Raw genomic sequence first — 22,896 nt, 5'->3', positions numbered from 1 at the left:
GTACTTGAAAATGTTTTTTTTTTTAAAGATTTTATTTATTTATTTGAGAGAGAGAGAATGAGAGAGAGAGAACACATGAGAGGGGATAGGGTCAGAGGACAAAGCAGACTCCCTGCCCAGCAGGGAGCCCGATGCGGGACTCGATCCAGGGACTCCAGAATCATGACCTGAGCCGAAGGCAGTTGCTTAACCAACTGAGCCACCCAGGCGCCCTGTACTTGAAAATGTTAAGAGTATTTTCTCTAATAGTTACCATATTTAACTTTTATGAGATTAGCATTTAAAAAATAAAATCACTAAAACATTCTGAAATTATGTGTGTGTTTTCATTAAAATCCATTAGCTAAAATAAAATTTACTGTTTACAAAAAAAAGAAAAGAATTAGTTTGAAGATATATATGTAAGAAAGTGTCTCATTATCAGATACTTCACAATAATAGCAAAATATATTCTTCTTGATTTATACAACACTAAATTTTGCTATGTTGCTGGATACTTTTTAAAAGATTTTCTTTCTTTGAGAGAGAGAGAGAGCACATGGCGGGGGGAGCAGAGGAGGGGCCGAGGGAGAGGAAATGGGAGAGGGAGAGAAACTCAAGCGGACTGCCGTTGAGTGCAGAGCCTCACATGGGACTCCATCTCACAACCCTGAGATCATGACCTGAACCAAAATCAAGAGTTGGATGCTTAACCAACTGAGCCACCCAGGAGCCCCTACATTGCTGAACTTTTGAAAAGTACATAATAGGTGACAGTCTTTAAATATAATTACCATATAGTAAGCTCTCAAATTTAAAGCATAATGAGAAATGTTTATGGTAATGCATAGCATACTCTGTAGGCCACAGGTTAATCTGTGTTTTTCTATACTTTTCGATGTGAGGTATTTGCTGTTCTCTTACTTGAAGATCTGAGAATATGTATTTTTTAATAATTCTAGTTGAGCTGATCCTAAATGTTCATTTTGATTGTAGTCATTTGATCCATCCCCTCAAAGATTATATATTCTTCAGAGTAGTACAAACTGTCAATGAAAGCTTTTACTGCTTATCTTTGCAACCTCCACTAGAATTCAATCTTAGTTTTCCATAGGAATAAAAGTGAGCCATCTTCATATGGGGTTCTGTACTTTACAAGGCCCTAGATCACTTTCCAAAAGGTGGAAACACCATATCTGGGTACAAGTTGCCTTATTGCATTCAGTAAGCATCCTTAAAGTATTAAGGATGATTTTATCTAATGGAAACAAGGCAATTTTCAGAAGCATTTGAGGTCTCTTCTATCAGGATATGTATAAGAGTCAGATGTGACTTTTTGTGATAGAAACATTTTCCTAAATGGATACTTGCTCATGATGCTATGTTGTCTCATTGCTATAGAGACAGCAGGTAAATGGATAAGTGAATGAGTAGTCTTGAATATCAATTTAAGGAATAATCCATTTTAGTGGTCTTTGCTTCTGTCAGAGGCAGTCTTTTATTTTCAACAATTCAATTTATTTATTTGTTTATTTATTTATTATTTATTTATTTATTTATTTATTTATGTGTATTTTATTAATAGGGGAAACATCTTTATGTTTACTAAGTGCTTTGACATACATGGATAAAAGCAAAATAAATCAATATTACTATTATTGTTGTTTTGTTAACAAAACAGTTCATAGCGTGGCATAATAAATCCAGTAGGTTTCAAGGAGAACTTATAAGTTTAGGACTTACTTTTAAAATCATGAATGAATGCCATTGCCTTTATTATGGAAAACACAAATTCTCTTCAAACTGGCACTTGGTTGGAAAAGAGCAAACTAGTTATTTCCATTCTGTTGTTACAATTTAAGTAACAATTTATGAACAGTGTTAGAGAATACGCAAAATGATTTATGGTACCCATATCTACTTATCCATATAGGTATGTTTTAGTCATTAGATAATAAGAATATCCTTGAGTAGCTATTTAATACTTATTAATGTTTATAAAGAATAAAATACCATAGAATATACCTTATGAAATATAAATTAAAGATGCAGTATTATATTGAAAGTCTCTGGAAGACACCTTAAAGTAAAAATGCTTAGTCAATTTGCCAGGCATAATCAGTTCTGTATTTGCCATAACCTGAAAATAATGTCAAATTTATAAGTTCTTTTCTTAGTTCATTTTATCTGACATGGAGTTTTTAGAGTAAATGTAAGCTTTGGGCTCTTATAAAAAGTAAGGATTCAGGTTATAATCAATAGTGTGTCACTCTTTTTTTGATTAATTTGGCAATTACTATAGATGAAGTATAACAGTTTTTTGAGCAACTGTGATTTTTCTCGAAAAAACATGATGAAGAAATGAAAGGTGGAAAAGTGGCATGACATTGGGCTGAAGGGTAGTTTTTTTTTCTATATTGTTCATTTCTATTTAATATTTTTTTAAATTTTTTATTCTTATGTTAATTACCATACATCACATCATTAGTTTTTGATGTAGTGTTCCATGATTCATTGTTTGTGCATAACACCCAGTGCTCCATGCAGAATGTGCCCTCTTTAATACCCATCACCAGGCTAACCGATCCTCCCACCCCCCTCCCCTCTAGAGCCCTTAGTTTATTTTTCAGAGTCCATCATCTCTCATGGTTTGTCTCCCCCTTCAATTTCCCCCTCTTCATTCTTCCCCTCCTGCTATCATCTTCTTTTTTTTTTTTTCTAACATATATTGCATTATTTGTTTCAGAGGTACAAATCTGTGATTCAACAGTCTTGCACAATTCACAGCGCTCACCATAGCACATACCCTCCCCAAGGTCTATCACACAGCCACCCCATCCCTCCCACCCGTCCCCCAACCCAGCAACACTCAGTTTGTTTCTTGAGATTAAGAATTCCTCATATCAGTGAAGTCATATGATACATGTCTTTCTCTGATTGACTTATTTTGCTCAGCATAACACCCTCCAGTTCCAACCCCGTTGTTGAAAATGGCAAGATCTCATTCCTTTTGATGGCTGCATAATATTCCATTGTGTATATATATATATATATATATATATATATATATATATATATATATATATATATATATCTCACTTCTTCTTTATCCATTCATCTGTCGATGGACATCTTGGCTCTTTCCACAGTTTGGCTATTGTGGACATTGCTGCTATAAACATTGGGGTGCACGTACCCCTTCGGATCCCTACATTTGTATCTTTGGGTAAATATCCAGTAGTGCAATTGCTGGATCGTATGGTAGCTCTATTTTCAACTTTTTGAGGAACTTCCATACTGTTTTCCAGAGTGGTTGCACCAGCTTACATTCCCACCAACAGTGTAGGAGGGTTCCCCTTTCTCCACATCCCCGCCAACATCTGTCATTTCCTGACTTGTTAATTTTAGCCATTCTGACTGGTGTGAGGTGTTATCTCATTGAGGTTTTGATTTGGATTTCCCTGATACTGAGCGATGTTGAGCACTTTTTCATGTGTCTGTTGGCCATTTGGATGTCTTCTTTGGAAAAATGTCTGTTCATGTCTTCTGCCCATTTCTTGATTGGATCATTTGTTCTTTGGATGTTGAGTTTAGTAAGTTCTTTATAGATTTTGGATACTAGCCCTTTATCTGATATGTCATTTGCAAATATCTTCTCCCATTCTGTCGGTTGTCTTTTGGTTTTGTTGACGTTTCTTTTCTGTGCAAAAGCTTTTTATCTTGATGAAGTCCCAATAGTTCATTTTTGCCCTTGCTTCCCTTGCTTTTGGTGATGTTTCTGGGAAGAAGTTGCTGCGGCTGAGGTCAAAGAGGTTGCTGCCTGTGTTCTCCTTTAGGATATTGATGGACTCCTGTCCCACATTTAGGTCTTTCAACCATTTTGAGTCTATTTTTGTGTGTGGTATAAGGAAATGGTCCAGTTTCATTCTTCTGCATGTGGCTGTCCAATTTTCCCAACACCATTTGTTGAAGAGACTTTTTTCCATTGGACATTCTTTCCTGCTTTGTCAAAGATTAGTTGACCATAGAGTTGAGGGTCCATTTCTGGGCTCTCTATTCTGTTCCATTGATCTATATGTCTGTTTTTGTGCCAGTACCATGCTCTCTTGATGATGACAGCTTTGTAATAGAGCTGGAAGTCCAGAATTGTGATGCCGCCAGCTTTGCTTTTCTTTTTCAACATTATTCTGGCTATTCGGGGTCTTTTCTGGTTCCATACAAATTTTAGGATTATTTGTTCCATTTCTTTGAAAAAAGTGGATGGTATTTTGATAGGGATTGCATTGAATGTGTAGATTGCCCTAGGTAGCATTGACATCTTCACAATATTTGTTCTTCCAATCCATGAGCATGGAACGTTTTTCCATTTCTTTGTGTCTTCCTCAATTTCTGTCGGTTGTTTTTGGTTTTGTTGACTGTTTCTTTTGCTGTGCAAAAGCTTTTTATCTTGATGAAGTCCCAATAGTTCATTTTTGCCCTTGCTTCCCTTGCCTTTATACCCTTTATGATATTGAGGTATGTACCCTCTATCCCTATACTCTGAAGAGTTTTGATCATGAGTATTTTATAGTTTTATGAGTACAGATCATTTGCCTCTTTGGTTAGATTTATTCCTAGGTATCTTATGGTTTGGGGTGCAATTGTAAATGGGATCGACTCCTTAATTTCTTTTTCTTCTGTCTTGCTGTTGGTGTATAGGAATGCCACTGACTTCTGTGCATTGATTTTATATCCTGCCACTTTACTGAATTCCTGTATGAGTTCTAGCAGTTTTGGGTGGAGTCTTTTGGGTTTTCCACATAAAGTATCATATCATCTGCAAAGAGTGAGAGTTTGACTTCTTCTTTGCCTATTTGGATGCCTTTTATTTCTTTTTGTTGTCTGATTGCTGTGGCTAGGACTTCTAATACTATGTTGAATAGCAGTGGTGATAGTGGACATCCCTGCCACGTTCCTGACCTTAGGGGGAAAGCTCTCAGTTTTTCCCCATTGAGAATGATATTTGCTGTAGATCTGTGGTTTTCGTTGTAGGTTTTTCATAGATGGTTTTTATGATATTGAGGTATGTACCCTCTATCCCTAACTCTGAAGAGTTTTGATCAAGAAAGCATTTGATCAAATGCTTTTTCTGCATCTATTGAGAGGATCATATGATTCTTGTTCTTTCTTCTGTTAATGTATTGTATCACATTGATTGATTTGTGGATGTTGAACCAACCTTGCAGCCAAGGGATAAATCCCACTTGGTTGTGGTGAATAATCCCTTTTAATGTACTGTTGGAGCCTATTGGCTAGTATTTTGGTGAGAATTTTTGCATCCATGTTCATCAAGGATATTGGTCTGTAATTCTCCTTTTTGATGGGGTCTTTGTCTGGTTTGGGGATCAAGGTAATGGTGGCCTCATAAAACAAGTTTGGAAGTTTTCCTTCCATTTCTACTTTTTGGAACAGTTTCAGAAGAATAGGTATTAATTCTTCTTGACATGTTTGGTAGAATTCCCCTGGGAAGCCATCTGACCCTGGGCTCTTGTTTGTTGGGAGATTTTTGATGACTGCTTCAATTTCCTTAGTGGTTATAGGTCTGTTCAGGTTTTCTATTTCTTCCTGGTTCAGTTATGGTAGTTGATACAGCTCTAGGAATGCACCCATTTCTTCCAGGATCTAATTTGCTGGCATAGTGTTGCTCATAATATGTTCTTATAATTGTTTGTATTTCTTTGGTGTTGGTTGTGATCTCTCCTCTTTCATTCATGATTTTGTTGATTTGGGTCATTTCTCTTTTCTTTTTGATAAGCCTGGCCAGGGCTTTATCAATCTTGTTAATTCTTTCAAAGAACCAGCTCCTAGTTTTGTTGACCTGTTCTACTGTTCTTTTGGTTTCTATTTCATTGATTTCTGCTCTGATCTTTATTATTTCTCTTCTCCTGCTGGGTTTAGGCTTTATTTGCTGTTTTTTCTCTATCTCCTTTAGGTGTAGGGTTAGGTTGTGTATCTGAGACCTTTCTTGTTTTTTGAGAAAGGCTTGTATTGCTATATACTTTCCTCTTAGGCCTGCCTTTGCTGCATCCCAAAGATTTTGAGCAGTTGTGTTTTCATTTTCATTGGTTTCTGTGATTTTTTTTTTAATTCTTCTTTAATTTCCTGGTTGACCCATTCATTCTTTAGTAGGATGCTCTTTAGCCTCCATGTATTTGAGTTCTTTCTGACTTCCCTCTTGTGATTGAGTTCTAGTTTCAAAGCATTGTGGTCTGAAAATAGACAGGGAATGATCTCAATCTTTTGGTACCAGTTGAGACCTGATTTGCGACCTAGGATGTGATCTATTCTGGAGAATGTTCCATGGGCACTAGAGAAGAATGTGTATTCTGTTGCTTTGGGATGGAATGTTCTGAATATATCTGTGAAGTCCATTTGGTCCAGTGTCATTTAAAGTCTTTATTTCCTTGTTGATCTTTTGCTTAGAGGATCTGTCCATTTCAGTGAGGGGGGTGTTAAAGTCCCCCACTATTACTGTATTGTTGTCGATGTGTTTCTTTGCTTTTGTTATTAATTGGCTTATATAATTAGCTGCTCCCATGTTAGGGGCATAGATATTTACAATTGTTAGATCTTCTTGTTGGATAGACCCTTTAAGTAAGATATAGTGTCCTTCCTCATCTCTTATTATAGTCTTTGGTCTAAAATCTTATTTGTCTGATATAAGGATTGCCACCCCAGCTTTCTTTTGATGTCCATTAGCATGGTAAATAGTTTTCCACCCCCTCACTTTCAATCTGGGGGTGTCTTTGGTTCTAAAATGAGTCTCTTGCAGACAGCATACTGATGGGTCTTGTTTTTTAATACAATCTGATAGCCCGTGTTCCACCCCCCATTTAGCCATTGGAGCGACGTCCCTCAGTGGAATGGACTTCTAAACGTTCTGATTTTGTCCTCCGCGGCTCTGTCACTTGCCAGAAGCAGCCAACGGAGGCCCCCTCCCCCGCCGTCTATCCTCCCGAATATCGCCTCGGATTCACTTCTCCGCACGTCCTACCTTTCAGAAAGTGGTCGCTTTTCTGTTCAGAGAGTTGTTGCTATTCTTTTCTTCCATTTCCTGTTGAGTTTGTAGGTGTTCAGAATGGTTTGATCCCCATCCAGCTGAATTCCCAAGACCAGATGAAATCCAGGTCTCCTGAAGGGTAGTTTTTAATAACAAGTGAAGTTTTGGGTTTCAGCTCTTACCTGTTCAAACTTAGCTCTTCCTACTCATGTACACAGACAGAGGAGCAGTTCCTCAAGGTTACCTTCTCATTGTGAAAGATCGCTATATATTCTCCCCATGATTTTTTTAAGAATAAATTTAAGAAAAAGAACTTTTGAATGAAAGATAATTTGGAATTAATCAGTGGAAACTGGAAAGAATAGAAAGGGATATTTGGGAAATGTATTTTTCAAAAGTAAGGGAAAATTGACAGTAAGTAAAAAAAAGAGAGAGATGAGTTATTTGATGATCCTTCTGGGTCAGAGATTCTATAAGTCTGATTTATGAAAAAGAAGCACTGTGTGTGAATTTTAATTTGTTGTCTAGGATTTTGGTCTATAAGAGACTCAAATAATTCTAAAGAGAAAAACTCAGAACCAAGATTTACCTTGTGGGTGTACATTTTGTCGTAGAGCAGACTCCAACCTCTGCTTGAATGTGCATTCACTTTGGTTTCCTTCATGTTTTTTGGACTAAGAATTCAGCTCTATTATAGGGTAACTGGGCATTTCTTGAGGGTTGGAGTTTAACAGATACTTAGGCCAATAGCCAGCAGTCTCCTTCCTTAATTTTTTTTCTAGCAACTATAGAAATAATGAGAATTTGCTAAGTCTAGTAGGCAAAAGTACAATGTTTCTGATTGTAGATGCATAAATATGTCCCTGGACTTTTTGGAAGAAAATTAAAATGGAGGAAATGACTTTCCAAGTCATTTGGAAAAAAGTAAAATTAGGGAGACTTATTATAAATTGTGGATGCTGTAGATTAAGAAGTACTTAATTTGCTATATTTGACTTACTGTTAAACTTCTCCTGTCATCTTCCCTTATTTTAAATGATATTCTTTTCCTTGCGACCTACACTATAACAACTAAAAATCTCCTCATTGGCTGCATTTGAGGTTTTAGAAACAATAAGAATTGTCAGAGATGGAAATAACAAAAAGGACACTATTCTACATATATTGAGAAAGCTTCTGCATCCTTTTCTGTACACTCTTTCAGCATAAGTTTATCTAAAATAGAGCTCTTCACTAACTCCCTTTACTTTTCCATTCTGCCTTTTTTAAATTCTTCATGATAAAATTTCTCTACTTTCACTCTTCTAAACAAAGCAGCACTACTCTCGTCTACACATATACATTTATTCTTGCCTTTTAGAAAGATTTAATAGTTGAAACCAATAATAAAAAAAGAAATATAGTTTACTCATATAGACCAAAGAACAGGGCATACCTAGGATCATAATACCGACTCTCTTACCAAATGGCAATCTATTTATTTGCGTTTCTTTGCTTTAATGTCTTAATCTGAAACACAGGAATTATATATGAATTTTTTATCTTAACGTGAGCGAGTTTGAGTGTGTTTGTTTGTGTGCATAGGTGGAAGCTGTTGCAAGATAGTGCATGTGAAATGCATAGGAAGGGCTTTGCTTGCTTGCTAGCAGATGCTAACTCAATTCTTGATATTATTACTAAATAAGTTACTCCTAGTTTTGAGGGATCATTCAATTCACATAACACTCTGGTGAACCTGTATTACTATATTATGTAAAGAGTATCATAAATAATTAGAATTAAACTATTATAAATGCAAATGAACAAAATCCTACGTGATCATTGTTTTGCATAGTGATTTCCCTGTTAGATTTACTAATTTCAATTACATTTCCTGGTTATTATTGAAAATTATCCCAGCTCCATTCTAGAAAGAACCTAACTTTTCCACTGCGAAGATTGTCCCAGATTCTCCTCCACTTCCATCCCTACCTTAGTCTAAACACCCAGCCACAATCCTCTAAACAATTTGCAGTCATCAGTGTATTTACAGTGTGTTCTGGGTCAGCAGAAATAAATTTTTCACTTTCTAGCTATCACCTGGGAGCTATAGACCACACTATGTGATCTAGAATAGGCATTAATTAGTGCTTTAAATCTCCCTTTTTGGGAGGAATATAGAGAGAATATTTAACACTTAGCCTAAAAGCAGAGACACATCTTGGGAAATGCTCTCTTCCAGAGTCAAGGCATGTGTGTCCTGTTTGGCAATCTTTATATACTTTTCCCTAGCAGATCAGTTTTTATCCTTTAAAGCTCTTTAAAATAACAAATGGATACACAGTATAATAGTGTAAAGTATTAGAGAGTTCTATTTTCTGTAGTTAGGAGTAATCTAACTGTGTTAACAAGTGACTTCTTACTATTGCAGATCATTTTAATTTCTCATTAGAATTGGCCAAAAGTGACAGATGCACAGCACCATTATACAGGCTAAAGCAAAGACAAACAGAATGGATTTTGGTTATTGTGCCTTTCCTTACTGATGAGTTCTTATTATGAAGACACTGTATTTCTAGCTATGCAATTGCAATTTCCTTTCTCCCCTCATGATATAGCCTAGCCATTTATACTATTTTATAGGAAGGTGGTTAAGAGAAAGATCTTGGATAAATCTGAGTTCAAGGTCATCTTCTACCGTTTTCTAGATTCATGACTCATTCTTCAGATATGTCAGTTTCTTTAGATGTGAAAAAATAATAAAGTAAGGATGAAGTCATAGTACATTTGAATCATTTAGCATAGTTTGGCATATAAATACTCAATAAATATATTTTGGATTGATTATTATGATCATAATTATGATGATGACAATACCTAAAAATGAACAGAAATAAAACAACCAAAAGTGAAGGACTTAGAGTTTTGAGATTCATAGATCCCTAGTCACTTGATCTTTGATGCAGATAGAGGACTTAAACTCCTGATTAGTGAACTATTATTATCTATGTAGAAAGGAAAAAATAACTCTTCTATTTTTCACTTCCCATTGATTTCTAAAAGGAGGAAATGTGAGCAGTATTTTATTATTTCATCTCACAGGTCAAAAATAGATTTCAATTTGGATGTCTCCTTTCCTTCTGTAAGCCCTCTCCTGTTGGCCCTAGGCTCAACTTGTGAATCTAAAGAAATGATTTTTATCCTTACCTCAGGAGTGTAAAAAAGGGAAAAAAAAATCTATAGTAATGAACTTTGAGTGGAGACCTTTTTAGGGATTTTCTTTGATCTTTCCATTACGTCAATGATGTTGACAATTAGGTCATAAGGCATTGCTGAAAAAGAGGTGAGTAAATGTGGTAGAAGCTGTTTTCTTGTTCATCTTTCAAGGGCAATTTAATTAGCTGATCATCAGCTCTTGAAAGCTAAAGCTAGATAATTGGGCTAGGGGCAGAGTAAATTGACTTCTTTGACAAGTGTGCTTATTTAGAGAATTACTTTAATTTCTTTGTCCATTGCAAGGACCCTGTAAGACTAAGCAACGTTGGAGTTTCATGGAGATGAAAATAATTGTTCTGATTTATTTTTATTCTTTTGCCTTCAGTGTCATGACTCATTTTTAGTATTTTGTGTATTAAAAGTACAGGGATTATATGTGTATAAAATAAAATAAATTTCAGAAATCTTCTGTCATTTGTGGCATAGAATGGAATTACTCTGGCTTTTTTTTAGGGCAGTATGAGAATCCTATTATGATAATTGATTTTATGGTCTTTAGGAAAAAGTAGTTCTAATGTCCTAACCAAAATTAAATTAAATAATTTTTGTTCTCTTTTCAATGTCACTAATCACAAGAGTAAGATGGAAGTGCATTTCTTTTACTTATGCTAATTAGTTAGGTGAATGTCAATAGTTATGTATTTCTGTGTTTGATTCATGTTACTACATCAGGCTAAAAAAAAAAAAAAGCAACAATTAGAAAAATCTTAGCAAGAAAACCTTACTAAGACTTCTTAATCCTTCAGTGGAAGGAAAAATATAGAACGGGTAAGTATTCAACTATCAATTTGAATTATTCTGGGGACAGCAATAAACAATAAATAACTTTATCAGAACTGGCACAACAAACAGAATACCTGTTCTTAGATATCTTAACATAAAAAAAATAATCTACTGGAATAACTTCTAAAAATATTAATTTCTAAATCAAACCAGCTTAGTAACTGAAACTGGAACTATAAATATATCTTTACTATGTATACATACATTTTTATAATAATTTCTATAAATATAAGGTATATTGTAATACCTGTATACACTCACTGAAGATGAGGATGATTGGAATAAAGAATAAAAACTGAATCCACTGCTTTTATAAAATAAATATTTAAAAATACACTATATTCAGGAACATTGTTTAATGACAGAAATATCAAGATGACAAATATATGATACTGCTATTCGGGGACTCATGTCTTGATGAAGCAAAAAGTAAGCAGATAAATTATAACGGAAATGGAAAATTTTGCTAGCATAGATGTAAACCAAGTGACGGGGGAGCCTAAAGAAGAAGCAACTTATTTGACTCCTTGATAGTGCTTGGTGTCATTTATTTCTTTGGTGTTTTGGCTTGACAGAATCTGAAACTCTGATCCTTGTATTGATCAGTTGATTTAAATAATTCACTAGAAATCTGGTGTTTGTGTTTTATAATAGAGACAAAATTTCATCTAGGCAAAGAATATAGATTACAGTTCAATTTCAATTACATACTTAATTTACATTAGCACTAATTTGGTAGAAAGTTAAGAGGGGTGCTCTTCTTACCAATTCTGAAAAAAATGAATAGATTCATGTATTTTAGAAAATGTAAATAGCTTCACAGGAGAATCTGAGCGCATGAATAAGACACGTTGTATTAAGTACTCTGTCTTTATAGATGTGCATAAATATCAGTATCTTCTCTGTGACTGGTTAGTGGAGTTGTTTGGAACATCATGCTAATAAGGTCAAAGTCATGGATGTGGGCTTCCCTCACTTTGTTCCATGGCTACAAATAGATTTTTCATCCCAGCTAGCCTTCTTGCAAATATCTGCATCTGATCACAAGGAAAGGTACTTTAAATAAATCAATGCAAATCCATCAGCAGTGCTTAAACCTGGCATTGAATAAGTCACCCAGATAAACTTACTTGCAAGCAAAATCAGATAAAAAGAATGTCCTACAAATGCTGAGATTTTTTTTTTTCAAAGTAGTTGAAGCCATTTGAGGGAAGGGTGGTATATTATATTCTTTATGTCCCTTACATTCCTTAATTAGTATTATACACATCTACATATATTTTTGTTGATGGCTGAATGACTATAATACAATACAAATATCTCTACTGCAAATGAACTAAGATAAATAGTGATCACTTAAAAACCTATGTTTTCTTGAGTCCACAGATGCAAACAAACAAATATATTTAAATATCAAAGAAGTGAATTTGAGGGAATATAGTTGATTCAAAATTTAAAGCATACTGGGCTACAAAAAAAAGTTGTGTGTTGGGGGAGAAACAATTGATTCCTCTTGAAGTGTGGCTTGAACAAAATACTCTTTGCTGAAGTGAACTTTTATATTGGCAATGTGATTTGTGTGTGTGCAAATATGACAATATAGAAATCTTGATTCATGCAATCCTATCTTTTTAATGAAGCCACATTGTATAATGGAAAAACAAAGCTTGATGATTTAAATCCTATTTGGCTTCTCTCTCTCTCTCTCTCTTTTTTTTTTTTTCTGGTATGTTCTTTAGTTAGATATCTATTTTCCCATCTTTAAACAAAAATAATAATTTGTGTTTTGTTTTCTTTTGCTTAAGTAGGCTCCACACCCAGCGTGCAGCCCAACGTAGGGCTTAAACTCACGACCCTGAGATCAAGACCTGAACTGAGATCAAGAGTCCTATGCCTAACCAACTGAGCCACCCAGGCTCCCCTAAAAATAAAAATTTGTAAACAGTCTTTAAAAAATGGAATATTAGTGTTCTAGTTCTACCCTCAGAATTCTTTGTGCTTCAAAAATGATCCCCTATTTCCTAACTTGAAGCTTGCAACTACCCATTCTAGACTTGACTCCTAAATTCCACACACGTTTAACCTACTGGACATCTCTACATGGATTCCAATGGGCAACAGAATTCAGCATAAGTAAAATTTCTTCCCTAAAGATTGCCCTGTCTTTTGAGTAAGCTCCTCTAAATTGAAGACTCCAGACATTGTACAATCAACCTACTCCCTTTGTAAGCTGATTACTTAATGGATCACTAAGTCTTCTGGCTTTAGCTTCAAAATGCCAATTATAATCTTTCCCTCCCTTTTTTAAAAAAAGATTTATTTATGTATTTGAGAGAGAGAGAGAGAAAAGCAGGGGGACAGGCAGAGAGAGAGACTCTTCAAGCAGACTCCCCACTAAGTGGGGAGCCCGACACAGGGCTGATCCCATGACCTATGAGATCATGAACTGAGCTGAAAGCAAGAGTTGGAAGCTTAACCTATGGAGGCACCCAAGAGCCCTTCCCTCTCTGTTTTATTACCACTAACTTGTTTAAACACACATTCTTTTTACTCAGTTGACACAATCTAATTTCCTTGTGTCTAATATTGCTCATCCCATCAAACCTTCTTACCCAGTGCAGTTGGGACATCATCCCCAAATCACACAGCTCACTATATACCTACTCATCTTGGTAGTGAGGTGTCTATGCAATCCCCAAGCAAAACCCCCTTTCAAATGAAATTTGTTTTTTGGGTTTTTTTCAAATGAAGTTTTTTTCTTATGTTCTGCCTTAGAGAAGTTAGACTATAGACTTTAGAAATAAAGTGACTGATCAACTTGATTGTAATATAGCTATCAAGTCTGTTTTTGAAATCCCAATTGGGTAATTGTCCTCTGTGTAAGTATGTAATTACTTTTTTTTTTAAGAGTTTATTTATTTATTAGATAGAGAGAAAGAGAGAGCACAAGTAGGGGGAGCAGCAAGTAGAGGGAGAGGGAGAAAAAGGTTCCTTGCTGAGCAGGGAACCCTAAGAAGGGCTGGATCCCAGGACCCTGGGATCATGAACTGAGCCAAAGGTAGCTGCTTAACCAACTGAGCCACCCAGGTGCCCCAGATGTAATTACTTTTAAGAGTATGGCCTCTGGAGGCAGATTAGCTTTTTGTGAAACTTGACTTTGTCCCTTTATGACCTTGAAGAAGTTAACATCTGTGTCTCAGTGTCCTCATTTGTAAACAAAGAAGTAAAAAAAAAATTTTTTTTGTTGGGTCTTTTGATAGTTAAATATAATACATGTGAAACTCCTATACCAGTATCTGGAATATTCAATATACTCAAAACATAATAACTAGTATTTTTCTAAGGGTGTGCTTTAAAGGATAAGTGAGTTTTTCTTGTTGTTGTTGTTGTTTTGTTTTTCTTTTCTTTCCTGGAGTAATCTCAGAATTTAAATGTCTGCCTACACTTGATTTGGTTGGGTAAAGCAGCTCTAAATATCTTGTCACTCTTAATACCATTAAGTTGCCCTTCCCTAGCTTCCCTGGCCACTCCAATATAGGAGTCATAAATACACTCAGATAACCCTGTAGAAAGGAATAACTGACAGTAGACTCTTAAAAGACTCTAAATGAAGCAATTAGACTGCTCTTTGCCTTACCAGACCTACTCTCATCCCAAGAGAGTGGTATTGCTGTTGTGTTATCAGAAATCTAAAGAATTTTAACTTTTCTGCACATTTGTGAATGAATAAGCTTTTTTTATAAAAATTTTATTATTTATTTGAGAGAGATGGAGAGCATGAGGGGGGGGCAGAAGGAGAGGGAGAAGCAGACTCTGCTGAGCAGGGAGCCCATTGCGGGGCTCGATCCCAGGAACCTGGGATCATGACCTGAGCCAAAGGCAGATGCTTAACAGACTGAGCCACCCAGGCACCCCTGAATCACCTTTTCAAAGACAACTCAAAACAAAATTCTCATTATCCTTCTTTGTTATCAGAATTCACTATAACCTGCCTAGACTAGATCTCAAGAAGATTAAGAAAATTTGCTTGTGATATTTATTAAAGTGTATGTTTCTGAATAAAGTGACATTCATATAGAGAAAAAAGAATCAGCATTTTTCTTTATGGAACAAGAAAATATTATCAATATAATATCAAATTAAAATTTTCTTAAAAATTCTTATTGATTCCTATTATCTTACAGCAAATCTCAAATCCTTATAATGAAATGTGTCATTCATGATCTATCCTGCCTATTTTTCCACAGTCATTTTTTATCCTCTCACATGTATACTATGTTCTAGGTACAATAAATAACTGCATATCCCTTAGCATGCCATGTTTTTTCTTACCACATGACTTGTCTACTTTTATAGCCTGTACCTTCTCCCACCCCCTCCTTCTATCTCTACTTACTAAAAATTCACTTATCTGTCAAAATACAGTTAAAAATTCACCTCCTCTGAGAAATTTGGAGTGTGTAATACTGGGTTAAAGTCCATGTAGAGACTTTCCAAGCAAAACTGAGCACTTCTACTATTTTTTTTTTTAATTTTAATAATATATGAAGGGAAAAGTGGGCCAGATAACACATGAACAAATAATGAGTGTGTTACAGAATGGGAAGCACACATTTAGGGGACCCAGATCTTTTATAGTGGGAAGTAACATCTCTGACCTTTGCCCCAAGAAGAGGCATTATTTTTATTATACAGGGCAGTAAACAAACTTGTCCCTTGACTATCTCTATCTCCCAAAGCAGTTTGGTATACAAACATTCTTGAAAATATTGTCATAACAAAGACAGTCAGTGCCTCACAAGATTTGTAGAAACATGATAGAATCTGTATGCAAGACATTCATAAACTGTGGAGAACTGTCCCCCAATATTCTCAAATAATTCAATCATCCAAGATAAATTTACCCAATTTTCGATATTTACACCCTTTTGAATTTCTCCATACATACTTTCTCTCTCCACAATGAAAAACAAAAGTCACATACGTTTTATGGATATAAACCTATTTAGCAATATTTCTTTAGTCTGTACTTTGTTGACTCCATACATAGCATTAAAGAGTGAACATTAAACTAAGCCAAGTGCTTGGTCCACAGAGCCTCCCTGTCAAGGAAAGGGGCTATACAGACATGTTGATCATCAGTTGAATTATAATAGAAGTACCTACAAAGTTAAATCCAAGTCCTGGGAGGCCCTGCCAGTGACCAACAAGAGGATGAGGCTTCATATGAGGTTGAAGAGCCTCAAAGCCAGAAGGTAGAACTTTGTAGTTTCTTGTTTTGATCAGTTCATGTTTGTTATGAGCACTCATGTAATCTCATATGCAATCTTTTAACTTTTTGGTATTTAACATAAGACGTATATTCCAGAATGTAGAAAAAGATAAACAAATTAAAAAGAATGTTTAAAATGTATTTTATTTTGTCTTAGTGGAAATAGCACCATAAGCTTGAAATAAGTTTCTGAAATAGGCAAAATTCACACTCAATTTTCCTATCTCCTGTCCTCACTGCTATTGTCCAGATAGTTACCACTGAACTTATTTGAATGTTTGTTTCTTCTTTCTTTGTTTGAATGGCTGTTCAGGAGAAAATAACAGTATGATTAAACATGAATACTGGCTTGCTAACTCTCCTAATGTCTTATTTCTCTGTTAGTACAACCTAAATTTTTGATTCCTATTTCCTCTTGCAAACCACCTTCCATAATCCCAGCCATATTCTAAATAATAGCAAACATGAAAAGGAAGAGAAAGATAAACTAACAACCATAAAGTCTGTCTTCTGTAGCATACATGTTTGTTGTTATTTTTAGGTATTGATAACATTTCATTTTAATAATCTCATAAATCCAATGAAGTTGTAGTAATCATTCTCATTTTACAAATAAGGAAATTCTTAGGTGATTGAAGCTAATATGTCCAAGAAAAAAAAATCCCAGTAAGTCAGTAAGGCAGAATTATTATATTGTGAAATCCACCAAAATATAATTTCAAGAATCCCATTTTTATCTGCTAACTTAAGTCTTATACCAAAAATTTTGTTCTTGCTTTTCCTTGTCATTTTTTACTACAGATATTAAGTCCTTGAGACCAACTCCTCTACCAGAAATTATTTTTCTTTCTCTTCTTATATCCTTTTTTCCACTCCCTGTTCTCATGTAAAGAATTTATATTTGAAATATAATGCACCTATAGCTTGCATAAGTATAATATATACAGTACATATTATATATACTACATTATGTGTATATGCCTTGTAGTATTATATATTATATAAATATTCTATAGCCTATGGATGTCTGTATTTGTCCAGCAGAACATTTTCAAAATTAAACATTTTATTAAAAATTTCAGGTTAGAGGGTGCCTGAGTGGCTCAGTTGGTTAAGCGACTGCCTTCGGCCCAGGTCATGATCCTGGAGTCCCTGGATCGAGTCCCACATTGGGCTCCCTGCTCGGCAGGGAGTCTTCTTCTCCCTCTGACCCTCCCCCCTCTCCTGTGCTCTCTCTCATTCTCTCTCTCTCAAATAAATAAATAAAATCTTTAAAAAAAATTTCAGGTTAGAACTTCTCTTGAAGATTGACAAGGTCTGACAGCAGTAGACCCACATTTCTGCATGATAGCCATCTGCTCTGGCTGAACAATGGCAGCCTCTTTAAACAGGGCATTCTGAAGTGTGCAATAGGTTCAGTTTCCTCCTTTGTCTCACACCTGTATGCTTCCTCACTTATGTTATGGACGAGGACCCACAGGCATTTGAATTTGTGATGCTTGATTTATATAGCATTGGTTTGCTGTACAGATGGCAAAAAACTACTGCCCTGTGCCAAGAAATTATTAAGGCACAGAGTCGTTTTATATCAGAGTTTTCTGGTGCCAATGGACTAAAACTCCCCCTTTATGGAGTATTAAGGGGTGGTACTCTATTGTTCACCATTGTGGTATGAGATGCTATTCTTTAGCACTCAGGTTTTTGTGAACTTCTAAAGAAATTTTGTGGGATTATTTTTATTACTGTCGAACACTTCAGTGAATAAATTGTATCCCCTGGGATTTACCTAATAAGAAATTTGACAAGCCATTTATCTTTTAAGTAATTTTTCATGTTTGACCATGGGTTCTAGCAAGGAAAAGTAACTTAGTGTTACAGATGACAAATCACACTACCCAAAAACAGGAACTTCCCAAGAGAAGTTTATGGTAACATCTTTGATTCATCTTTGTGGTATATCCTGGATATCTTATCTTATCTTACATGTATAGTGACTTTCTTGAGTTGCTACTAAATGAAAAAGAAAGAATTTTAAGTGTATTTAAACTTAATCAATTAGATTAAATTAAATCTAACAGAGAGTTTGTTTCAGCTTTTTATCATCATGCATGATTAGTAGAAAATGATTTCTTTCCTTGTTATTGTATTAAGATAATTTATTCTCACTTGAATTTCCCATTATATTAAAAAAAGAAACATCGCAGAAGTCTTTAGTTGTAATGAAGTATTTAGGCTCCAAATTCTTAATTCCAATACTTAACAAAAATATTCTGTAAGCAATTATCCTTCCTTGTTACAGTTTAGAAGTCTACATAGGAATGATCTATGTACATTATCAAATTTTTCCTGAAATCAGACAAGAAAACACAATATGTCCATTATCACAAGTATTTCTTACTTCACAAAGATTCATCAAATCTAATACTGAATTTATAAAATTAAAGGTGCTCCAAATTCATTTTGTGTCCTATTACTTGTAAAACAGAGAATTTTAGTATTACATAATTTTGCTATATGTTCATTATAGCATGTGATGAGGGCACAGATTTTGAAATCAAGCTGATCTGGATTTAATATTCTGGCTATCCCACAGAGCAGGGAAGTCTGATCTTTTACTAGTTATTTAACTTATCTTGCCTCTGTTGTCTCCTGTCATTCCATTTAAAAAGTAAATAATTACTTTTATTTTGGAGAATTTTAGCCAAGATGAATCAAGTAATAAATTCATTGTTCAAAACATAGTAAATGTTCAATAATTGGTCATTAATTATTTTTCACTTATATTCATTAAAATAACAAACATAATTTTAGAAAAAATAATCCAAATGTTATCAAGGAAATTACTGAAAACATGTGTGGTTACACAAAGAAAATATTTACATTTAATTTGAAAAATTAAATATTAGTTAAATTAAAATATAAATAAAAACTTCAATAATTTTAGAAATTAGGGAACACTTTCTATAAAATTTAATGATCATAAAAGATATAAAATAGAAATCTAAAAAATTCTAATCTAACAAATAACATGTTAAGTGTTTATGAGTAAAATTACAAAAGAGCTAAAAATATGAAGGTATATATCCACATTCATGGGAGATATGATGCATCAGTAAATATATTAATTCTTCTTACTTGATTTATAATTTGTTAGTTTCAATTAAATTGTAATAAAAATTTCAAAATAATGTTATGGCTCTCGACACACTAATTCTAAAGTAATTATGGAGTTAGCAGAAGCCATGTAAGAGCCAAAATATTCTTGAAGCAAAAGATGAAAATGACACTGCCCTAACAAATATAAAAACCATAATAAAACTAAATTAATAAACATAGGATGGTACTGGCACAGGGTTATCAAATAGCAAATGTCATATAACAAATAATCTAGGGTGGGTGTTGACAAGTGCAAGTGACAACAAACAGAAAAAAATAAGAATGTAATTAAATAGAACTTTATCAGCAAATCAATGCAAAAATTAGGAGACTCAATATATGACTTGAGATCAGTGGTGAAAGATGATCTTTAGTAAAAGGTCAAAGATTTATGTGATCTGAAGAGAAACCAGAGTGTAAGATGATCTATTCAGTAATGATACTGAGAGTGCTTACTCACATGGATAGGATTTCTATTACATAACATAATCCATGTAAAGTAAATACTTCTTCATGAGAAATAATATTATAATGCTTTGAAGTGAAATAGAGAACAAAAAGTAAAACATTAATAAAACTGATTTTTTTTTCACAAATAGAAGTGAAAAATAAATAACGGGAGAAGATATTTGTCACATATAATTATCAATAAGCAAATATACAGCATGTACAACATTTAAAAATCAATTTAAAAATGCAAAACATTTTGACAAAAATATGAAAATAGGCATTTTCTAGAAGCAGCCAACTTAGAACTGGTGCAGAGCAAGGGAGTCTGACTCTTTAATTAAACAAAGCACTGTGAAGGCCACGATAGGTTGATATGTTGTGATTTCTGCCCCCCCACCTCCACCAAAAAATATGCAGTCATCAGACAAGAAAAAAAAAAAGCATCCAAATTGGTAAGGAGAAAGTAAAGCTGTCACTATTTGTAGATGATCATGCTATATACAGGAAACCCTAAAGACTCCACCAAAATACCACTAAAATTAATAAATACATTAGTAAAATTGCAGGATACAAAATTAGTATACAGAAATCTGTTGCATTTCCATACACTAATAATGAAATAGGAGAAAGAGAAATTAAGAAAGCAATCTCATTTACAATTGCACCAGAAATAATAAAATATCTAGTAATCAATGTAACCAAGAAAGACTTGTACTCTAAAAACTATAAGACATTGATGAAAGAAATTGAAGATGGCAAGAACAAATGGCAAGATACGCCATGCTCATGGATTGGAAGAATTAATATTGTTAAAATGTCCATACCACCAAATGCAATCTACAGATTCAATGTAACCCCTTTTAAAATACCAACAGCATATTTCACAGAACTAGAACAAATAATCCTAAAATTTTTAGGGAATCACAAAAAATTCTAAATAGCCAAAGCAATCTTAAGAAAGAAAAACAAACGTGGAGATATCACAATCCTAGATTTCAAGACATACTACAAAGCTATAATAATAAAAGCAGTATGATACTGGCAGAAAAATAGACACATAGATCAATAGAAGAGGACAGAGAGCTCAAAAATAAACCAATGCTTACATGTACAAATAATCTACAACAAGGGAGGCAAGAATATACAACAGGGAAAAGACAGTTTTTTCAAAAATGGTGTTAGGAAAACTAGACAGCTGCATACAAAAGAATGAAACTGAACCACTTTGTTACATGAAAAAAAAAAAAAAACCTCAAAATGGATTAAAGATCTACATGTGAGACCTGAAACTATAAAATGCCTAGAAGAAAACATAGGCAATAATCTCTTGGATATTGGCCTTAGCAATATATTTATAGATATGTCTCCTAAGGCAAGGGAAACAAAAGCAAAAATAAACAATTGGGACTACACAAAATAAAAAGCTTTTGCACAACAAAGAAAACTATCAACAAAACAAAAATGCAACTTACTGAATAGGAGACTATATCAGCAAAAGATTATTGGGGTTAATTCCAAAAATATATAAAGAACTTATACAACTCAGCACCAAAAGGGGGAAAAATAATCTGATTAAAAATGGACAAAAAACTTAGACATTTTCTAAAGAAGACATGCAGGTGGCCAAAAGACATGTGAAAAGATGCTCAAGGTCACTCATCATCAGGGAAATACATATCAAAATCTCAATGAACTGGGGGACTGGAGGAAAGATGGCAGAGGAGTAGGGGATCCTATTTTAACTGGTCCCTGGAATTGAGCTGGATATCTACCAGACCACTCTGAGCCCTCACAAAATCAGCCTGAGATGTAAGAAGATCTGGATCTCTACAAACAGAATATTGCAGGCGGTTGGTTTCGAGGTACGAAGTGGGAAGCCGTGATTCTGTGGGCAGATATCAGAGGATAAATGGCAGCAGGAGGGTGCTTGGCAGTGGGGACACTACACTGCTGATGAGGGACAGCCTCACTCGCTGGGGACAGGGCACAGACTCGCAGACCGGTAGCGGCAGGGAAAGAAATTTAGGGCAGCCCCTGGGCTGGAAACCCAGAGCAGTGGGGTCGCGCTTGAGAACTGGGAGCGGCTGGTGGTTTTAGAAGTACAAAGGGCAGAGACATGTCCCAACCTGGAGGTAGGACTGGGAGTGCTGCAGAGGGGCGCACAACCTAGGACGCTGCAGTTTATAACAGCACAAACAGACACGAAGACAGTGTGGCCTGGAGAGCTCACTGAAGAACAGACTGCGATCTCTCTGCTCTGAGACAGAGGGTTGGAAACGGTCTCTTCTGCTCTGACTCGTGGAAGAGACGTGGAAAGCCGCCAGGGAAAGACCCCAGAGAACAAAACCCCCAAAACTGATTCCCCCTGAGCCCATCCACCACCACAGGGGGGCAGAGCAACTCTGCCCAAACAGGGTTGCCTGAGTAACAGCGTGGCAGGCCCCTCCCCCAGAAGACAGACTGGGAAAACAAGAGGCCAGCAACACTAAGGTCCCAAGAAAACAGGTACATCTTGCTTGGGTTCTGGTCAATAATTTGGACTCTATACATTCCCTCAACCACCCATCAACAGAATGATTGGAGGAGGAACCCCGAAAATAGAAAAGACTCAGAGATTATGACTTATGCTGCAGATTTACAAATGGATGCAGATATAACCAAGATGTCGGAGATGGAATTCAGGCTAGCAATTGTGAAGACAATAGCTAGAATGGAGAAATCAATTAATGGAAACATAGAGTCTCTAAGGGCAGAAATGAAAGCTGAATTGGCAGAACTTAAAAATGCTATCAATGAGATCCAATCCAATGTAGATAATCTAACAGCTAGGGTAAGCTAGGCAGAAGAACGAATAAGCGACCCGGAAGACAATATAATAGATAAAAAGGGAAAAGAGGAGGCCAGGGAAAAACAACTCAGAATCCATGAAAATAGAATCAGAGAAATAAGTGACACCATGAAG

Source organism: Mirounga angustirostris, unplaced genomic scaffold (assembly GCF_029215605.1).
Source record: "Mirounga angustirostris isolate CCGP_5_RB_7025 unplaced genomic scaffold, mMirAng1.0.hap1 SCAF_1, whole genome shotgun sequence".
Classification (NCBI taxonomy): Eukaryota; Metazoa; Chordata; class Mammalia; order Carnivora; family Phocidae; genus Mirounga; species Mirounga angustirostris.
This window is presented reverse-complemented; position numbering follows the sequence as displayed.